Raw genomic sequence first — 8,012 nt, forward strand, 5'->3', positions numbered from 1 at the left:
TATGCATATCAATCCATCGCAATAATCAACAACAACAACATTTCAATCATATCTTATGGTTAACTAGCCTAAGTTTTCACGACACATTATATTTTAGTTACGAGAAACCGAAACCATACCTTGGCTGATTCCTCCTAATGCCTAGATCACCTCAACTATGTACCGTCCATAGCCTCAATGCCTCACCGAACTGAAATCCAGCCACCAAGGTCCAACAGTCAAGCTCCCAACATCATCAATGTATTCCAAATCAACAATATTCAATCTAATCCCACAACATATCACTATAATCAATATTCAAGCTTACTAATTCACTAATCAACCAAAAGTTTAAGGTTCTTACCTTCACCCACTGATCCATGAACAATATTCACAAGGAATCAAGGCTAGTGAACCCCTAAAACATGAAAATCATCAAGGAATTGAGTTCCTCAAACCCTAAATCTAAATTTAACACACCAACAGAAATGAAGTTAGGTAGACATGAGTTACTTACAGTTTTGTTTGGATAGAATTGAAGAGTTCAACGAGTCTGACGCGTGGTTACAAACGGCATGCAATTCCGATCACCAAAGCAAAAGTTATCCCACTTTGAAGGCTAGGTTTTTATGAAACCCTCTTCTCCTCTCTCTTGCCCAGTGTATTTCCCCTTTTTGGGGAAGAAGAGCTGTGCTCTTCATTTAAGTATTGTTGGGTTGGGTTTTGGGCCTAATACAGGCCCGGTTCGACCTATTCGGCCCAATCTTGGACAAAATTTTTTAAAATTAGTGTCAAAATTTATATTTTAATTAATTCTACCTTATTAAACTATAAAATTTCATTTTTTAATTTCTTTTATTAATTAATTTATTGGCTAATTATTCATTAATTACGCTGGTTTACACTTGAAGGAGGCTTGATCGGAGGGGTTGACGGTGCCGACCTGGTCCATATTGACAGGAGTAAAATTGCTGGAGGAGATTACTATCATGTTATCGATGGAAGTGGAGATTCAAGGAGGCCAAAAAATCATTTTGAAATGGCGCCACCTTGGATAGAATCGAATGATAATAGTTGTAGGGAGGAGGGAAACCGCCTCAGAAATCTCTCTTCGGTGATGATGGATCCAATGAAGACTTTTTGTGATGTTAATGATGATAAAGATGATGCATATGTTGGGGTTAATGGTGCGGAGGGTTGCGACCTCAAAGTAAGGAAACATGACTGGGTTGATGAAGAAGAAAATGATGGAGGTGGAGACTGGGTGGTGCTGGGAAGAAGAAAATGGGTGAAGAAAATGATGGAGGCTTAAGGGATGATGGAAAATTGAGTATGGTAAAGAACCTCAAAAAAAATAGATTGAATATGGTAGGCTTGTTTGAGACTAAGAGAAAAGTTATGACAAAGTTTGACATAGTACGTATTTGGGGGAGTGATGATGCAGGATGGGAATATGTAGGGTCTGAGGGTGCATCTAGTGGTTTAATTTGTTGTTAATATAGGATGAATGATATTTAAAATGAATAATTATTACAAAGTAGAGATATGGTTGTGTGTTAAAGGGGTTCTATTAAAAAATAATTTCAATTGTGCATTCTGTTTAGTGTATTGGGATCATACAAGAGATGAGAAACTTGTTGTGTGGGAGAAGTTGAGCTATATAGTTAGATTATGTCAGGTTCTATTCTGTTTTATAGGGGATTTCAATGAGATTGTATAGGTGGAGGAGAGAAAAGATGCTGTCAAAATCTAATAGCATCCGCGGAAGACTTTAAGGATTGGATACAGGATATGCAGCTTGCGGATCTACTACTAAGTGATCGTAAGTTCACATGGGATAAAAGTTGATCGTGCAGTCGGATTGATAGTTTTCTGGTTAGCATGAAATAGATTGAAGAGTTTCCAGAGACTTGACTGAAGGGTGGATCAAGGGGATTGTCAGATCATCGCCTTATGATAGTGGAGATATGGAGTTGCATAGTGGGCCGAGACCTTTTTGAGGCCTTGACTCTTGGCTTACACACGAGGAATTTTTTAGAGTGATAAAAGAGGAATGGAGAGGCTTAGTGGATGTGCAATTCATAGATAAACTGAAGGCTCTAACGGTTCCTCTCAGGAGGTGGCATAAGGTTAATTTTGGTGATATGGACAAGAAAATCAAAAGGTTTGAGAAAGGGATTAAGAAGCAAGATGATATGGTGATCAATGTAGTAGGCTTCAGAGATGGATTAGTGAAATGGATAGATGAAGAAGATGCTATAGCCTTGGAGGTGATACCATCGATTGAGGAAATTAGAGAGACGGTGTGGGAGTGCGAATCATCTAAGGCAGCAGGAAGTAATGCGTATAACATGAATTTCATTAAGAAGTGTTGGGATGAGATCGCCTCAGAATTCACAGCCGCTGTGATGGGATTCTTTCAGACTGCCAAGTTACCTTCATATTCAAATATCACATGGGTGGCGTTGGCACCTAAATTTGTTGGAGCGACGGAGATTAAGGATCTTCGATCGATTAATTTGGTTAGTTGTATATACAAGGTGATTTCAAAGGTTTTGGTTAAAAGGATGAGATCAGTGATGTCAGGACTAGTAGGAAATACTCAAAGTGCGTTTGGTAAGGGACATGATAGGGCACTTATTGCATGTGAAACTATGCAGTGGCTTAAACTAAGAAAAAAAAGCGGCAATAATCAAGTTAGACTTCCAGAAGGCATGTGATAGGGTAAAGTAGAGTTTTGTGAACATTGTGTTGCAAAAGATGCATTTTAGTAGGAAGTTAGACTCCCCACGTAGATCATTCTAACCCTCCAGGTAAGCACTTAACGTGCCACATAGACATCTCCATTAACATCCAGAGTGAGGAGTTAACATCAAGGCCATTTTGTCAAATGGTGCATAATTTTTGGGGTTCACTTTGTCAAAGACAAACGTTGGGGTGCATTTTGACAAAACCAAAATTTTTCAGGGGCCAAAATGGCTATTTACTCTTTTTTTCATTATGTGCAAAATTTATACCGACATTTATTGTTGATAAATCTTAGAGTTGAACTCTCCTAAAAAAAACGTATCTACATCTTGAATTAAGAGAGAGAGAGAGAGAGAGAGAGAGAGAGAGAGAGAGAGAGAGAGAGAGAGAGAGCTAATGTTCAAAATGGTCCTTGAAATTTTCAACTCACCTCAGATTATTCTCCTACTTTTTAAAATGACCAAATGTATCCACACTCTCAGAAATGTGAATTTCCGTTAGTCCAAAAATTACCAGACGTTTTAATGTCGCTGATGTGTATAGTTAAGTGCCAAGTTACCACTTAACTTAAACGACGTCGTTTACTGGTGAACCTCCAATTACAGCAAAACGACGTTATTTGCACCCTATAATCTATCTTTCCCAATTAAAAAACTTCCAAATGGTCCCCATTAACAAAAGTTACTTTCCCACAAAAAATTCCAAAGACGTTCTCGTTACCTTCATCGCCTCTTCATCTTCCTTAAGTCAGCGTCGTCGTGGCACGCTGGCGCTTGTCCACTGTCCCTTTATTTGATCAGCGAAGATCTTCGTCTCTGTCAACATCATAAGACTCAAACATTTGCCACGGTAAACAATAAGGGTTTAGGTTTTTTTTTTTTTTTTTGCACTGTGTTGGTGTTAGTTGGATGATCATCTTGGTAGATTGTGATTCTAATACTTGTATTTAATTTTTCTGAATATTTTTTGTAATTCATTTTTTTGTGGTTGTGTTATAGGGTTTAGTGTTTCTTTTTTACCATAGTACTGATTTCTAGTGGTGATATTTTAGTTTACAAAGTTAAATGCATGTGTTAGTGTAGTTAACAGTTTGTTAGTATGGCTGTAAATATGCATTTTTTTAAATATATGATTGTTTTAACATTTTCTGAAAATTGAGAATTTCTGTAATGGTGACTTTAGTATATTTTATTGTATTTTTTTAGATGAGTGATTGGCTGAGGCTCATTTTTCACCATGGAGGAAGGTTTGAGGCTCAAGCTTCTGATGGCAGAATTATGTACACATCAAGTTGCACCGATGAATGGCTTGGAGTTGATACAGATAATTAGATGATTTTACCATAACTGGTTACTACAAGGAGTTGGGCTATGATAAAGGTGATACTTGCTGGTACTTGGACTCTAAAGAAAGTTTAGCCCACGGTTTGAGGAGGTTGAAGCTGGATCAGGATCTAAAGGACATGGTTAGCCTCTGCCATCAAAATGGTAATGTCATCTATATCTATTTTGAATACAGTCCCTCTGCCCCTGAGTTTATAGATTATATGGAACTGTCGAATGATGATGAATGTGTTGGTAGAGGAGGTGACAAGGATGGCTTAGAGCAACATAATTGTATTAAGGAAAGCAACATAATTCTAAGCTAATTGTGTGACCCTACTGAGCAAGAGACTCCAACACCACCGAATGAGCCAATTGTGTAACTGAATACCAAGTCATCTGGACCCACACCAAAGCCCATTATCAGTGTGCCCTTATCACATCCAATTTTCATTGCTCCCAAAAAAATTCCATCACCCCCAAGCCATTATATCAACCAAACCCAATTATACCCACTTTTCCAACTAAGAAAAAAATTAACACAAAAACTACACAAATTGTTTAGAGAAATTACACCACCAAACCAACAAAAAAATTTGGTGGCTTCAAATTTAAACTTCAACAAATTCACCTAGAAAACCTGTGACAAGATCTCATGACAAGAAGGAACCTCAAAGGCCAATCATGGGGTTGATGGTGAATTACCCGATTCATATGAATTTGTAGAAGATAATCTTTACAAGCCGCATCTGCCACCTAAATTTTCAGAACTCAGCATAGAATCTGAGGCAGAGACATCTAAAAAAAAGGAAGAAGTAAGCTACCAATACTTTAAACAAGGGAAAAGAAAAGTTGTACATGGAGAAGACCTAATTCCCCAACAGATGACTCGAACTTTGAGAACAATGCAGGATGTGAATCTGATAAGCAGAGTCTTGGTAATTTATTTAGTTTAGTGTAATCTATGTTTTGCTAAATTATATTTGTTTGGACTTATTTATCGTATTTTATTTAGTTTAGTGTAATATGTAGTTTGTTAAAGCATATTTGTTTGGAATTATTTATTTAGTTTAGTGTAATCTGATAAGCAAGTTCATTTTCAGGTGACTCTTGGAAGTCAGATGAGCTGAGCACTCCACCAAATTCTGATGACGAGACAGACCTAGTTGTGAATTTAATTTTCAATGATGCTGTCAAGTTTGGCCATGTTAGTTTGAAATTAGGGATGGAATTTACAACTACGAAAGCTTTCAAGAGGGCTGTTACAAACTATACTCTACAAGAAGGAAAGGGAGTAATGTACTTAAAGAATGACACTACTAGTGCTAGAGTTGTTTGTAAAAATAAAGAGTATCCATGGTTGATTTATTATTCTTATAATAGGAGGCATGCCTGTTGGCAGATTAAGGCATTTAATGATGACCATACTTATGAGAGAAAGACAAAAAATATGTGTGCAACTAGGAAGCTGGTTACTAAAATCCTAATAAAAAATAAGGAAGCAACTTACTTTTAGGCATTGTGAGGTATTTGATTATTTCAAGAAAAAAACTGGAGTTCAATTGTCTAGGACCAACATTACAAAATCTTTAGGAGATGCTAGAAAAATTATGAGAGGTGATCAAGCAGCCTAGTATGCCAAGCTTAGGAAATATACTGGGATCTATTATGAAACTTGGTGTCAATGCACAACCTGAGGGAGACCTTATCTTTCATAATATGTGTCTTTATAGTTGCAAGCAAGGGTTTACGCATGGATGTAGACCTTTGATTGGTTTGGATGCAGCTTTTTTAAAGACTTTCTATGGAGGATGGTTGATGTGTGTCGTGGGACAAGATGCAAACAATCACATCTATCCCATAACATGAGCTATTGTTGCGGTTGAGAATACAACAACTTGAAAGTGGTTCTTGAAACTTTTGCATGAAGACATCAGATACTTTAAGGAACATAACAGGTGTTTCATGAGTGACATGCCGAAGGTACGTATAATGTACTATATAGAAGCACAATATATGATATATTGGACTATTTAGATTTAATGATAGTTATGTTAGGGACTCTTTAGATTTAATGAGTGTATAGTCAAGGTCTATTTTGAGCATCAAGCATTTGTGAATTCTGATGGTTACCATTGCAGGGACTCATACTAGCACTACAGGAGGTTATGCCTGGTATGCATCACAGATTTTGTTTATGGCACTTGTGACATAACTTCCAAAAGCAATAGAAGAACAAGCACCTCAAATTATTATTGTGGGCATGTATTAGAGTATAGACAGTTCCAGACTTTAACAAAAGTATGCAAAGCCTCAAGCCTATTAATGTGAAGGCATGGGAGTATTTGGACAAGATTTTCAGAAAATCTTTTACTAGAGTGTACTAAAAAGATAACCCAAAAGAACGACAATGTGTGCAACAACATGTGTGAAGTCTTCAACTCAGCCACCAAGCCATACGGATCAAAGCTGATACTTACACTGCTGGAGAAAGTTAGTAGGATTGCCATGACAAGCATGGCCAGAAACAAACTCAAGCTGGCCAATCATATTAGGCATTTACCTCATATATAACATGCAAAGGAGAGATATTTTAGCAGATACAAATTGTCTATATGGTCTGGTGATACCACAGAAGTCATGAATGAAGTTCATAGTGAGCCATACAATGTGGTAGTTAATTTGAAAAATCACACATGCAGTTGCAGGTTATGGCAGCTATCAGATAATACATGTATTTTTTTATTTATTTGTTCTCTAGATACTGCAACATATTCACTTAGTTATCTTGCTTTTAAGATTACCTTATCGTCATGCCATCGCAGCTATTGCATGTATGAATGGTCGACTTGAGAACTATGTTCATGCATGGTTGACAATGGGATCTTACAATAATACATATGAGTTTCATATCAACCCGGTCAGAGAAAAAGAGATGTATGTGAGACAGGTTTGAGTACTCTCACTGCTTACCCCTGGCAAGACCGAAACTTCGTGGGAGACTAAAACTCTATGATAAAAAGAAGGATACACATGAGGCCCCTGTTGGAGGCAGTCAAAAGAGGAAGTCCACAAAATTAAATAGACAATATCACAAGTTCACTTGTGGAACATGTGACAATGTTGGTCACACTACAAGGGGTACGAAGTTGCAAAAAATCTAAGGGCATAAGAGGCAGTAGTAGCTGCAGAACAAGATGATGATAAGGCTAGTAAAGAAGCCCCACAAACTGATCAGGTTGATGAACAAGTTTGTGATGAAGCTAGTGTCCAACAAGATGGACATGTTGCTACTCAAGTTGGAGATGTTATTCAATCCCAAGGTGCTGCTGCTCAAGGTACTGCTGTAGAAGGTGCTGCTGCTCAAGATACTACTGTAGAAGGTGTTGTTGCTATTCAAGGTACTGTTGTTCAAGGTGATGTTGCTCAAAGTGCTGTTAAGGTACTAATATTGCTTAGAAGCCACAATTTGAACAATTTCGTTGAGTATTATGATTAGTTATTACTATTAATGTTGTAAATATTAGCATTGTGGTTAATTCTAGTTGTTATGATTGATAGTTGCTCAAGCAGAAGATAACTAGCTAGGAGAAACAAACTTTCAATTGCCAGTTCTCCAAAGTCAAATATTGGTGTTGCTAATATGGTTTTAAGAGAGACAATAGAAGGAGCAAGTACAGGAACATCTGAAAAGATAGAAGTTTGGATGAAGTTTGTTTCAACACGTGGATTTAAAGCACCACAGAAAAAAAGACTGATGACATCATGTCATGAAGACTTTAGTTGTTACTTTATGCTAGTAGGAACAATTTGGTGTTATTGCCTTAGTTGTTACTTTTAATTTGCTTTGTGACGGATTAAGTCTGAATTTGTATTTTGTTAGTGGTTGTTCATGGTGACATGGTCCTAGCTATAAATTTTTGACCTAGTTTATATTTTGCATTTTGCACTATATTGTTATAT

Source organism: Arachis stenosperma, chromosome 1 (assembly GCF_014773155.1).
Source record: "Arachis stenosperma cultivar V10309 chromosome 1, arast.V10309.gnm1.PFL2, whole genome shotgun sequence".
In the NCBI taxonomy this organism is placed as follows: domain Eukaryota; kingdom Viridiplantae; phylum Streptophyta; class Magnoliopsida; order Fabales; family Fabaceae; genus Arachis; species Arachis stenosperma.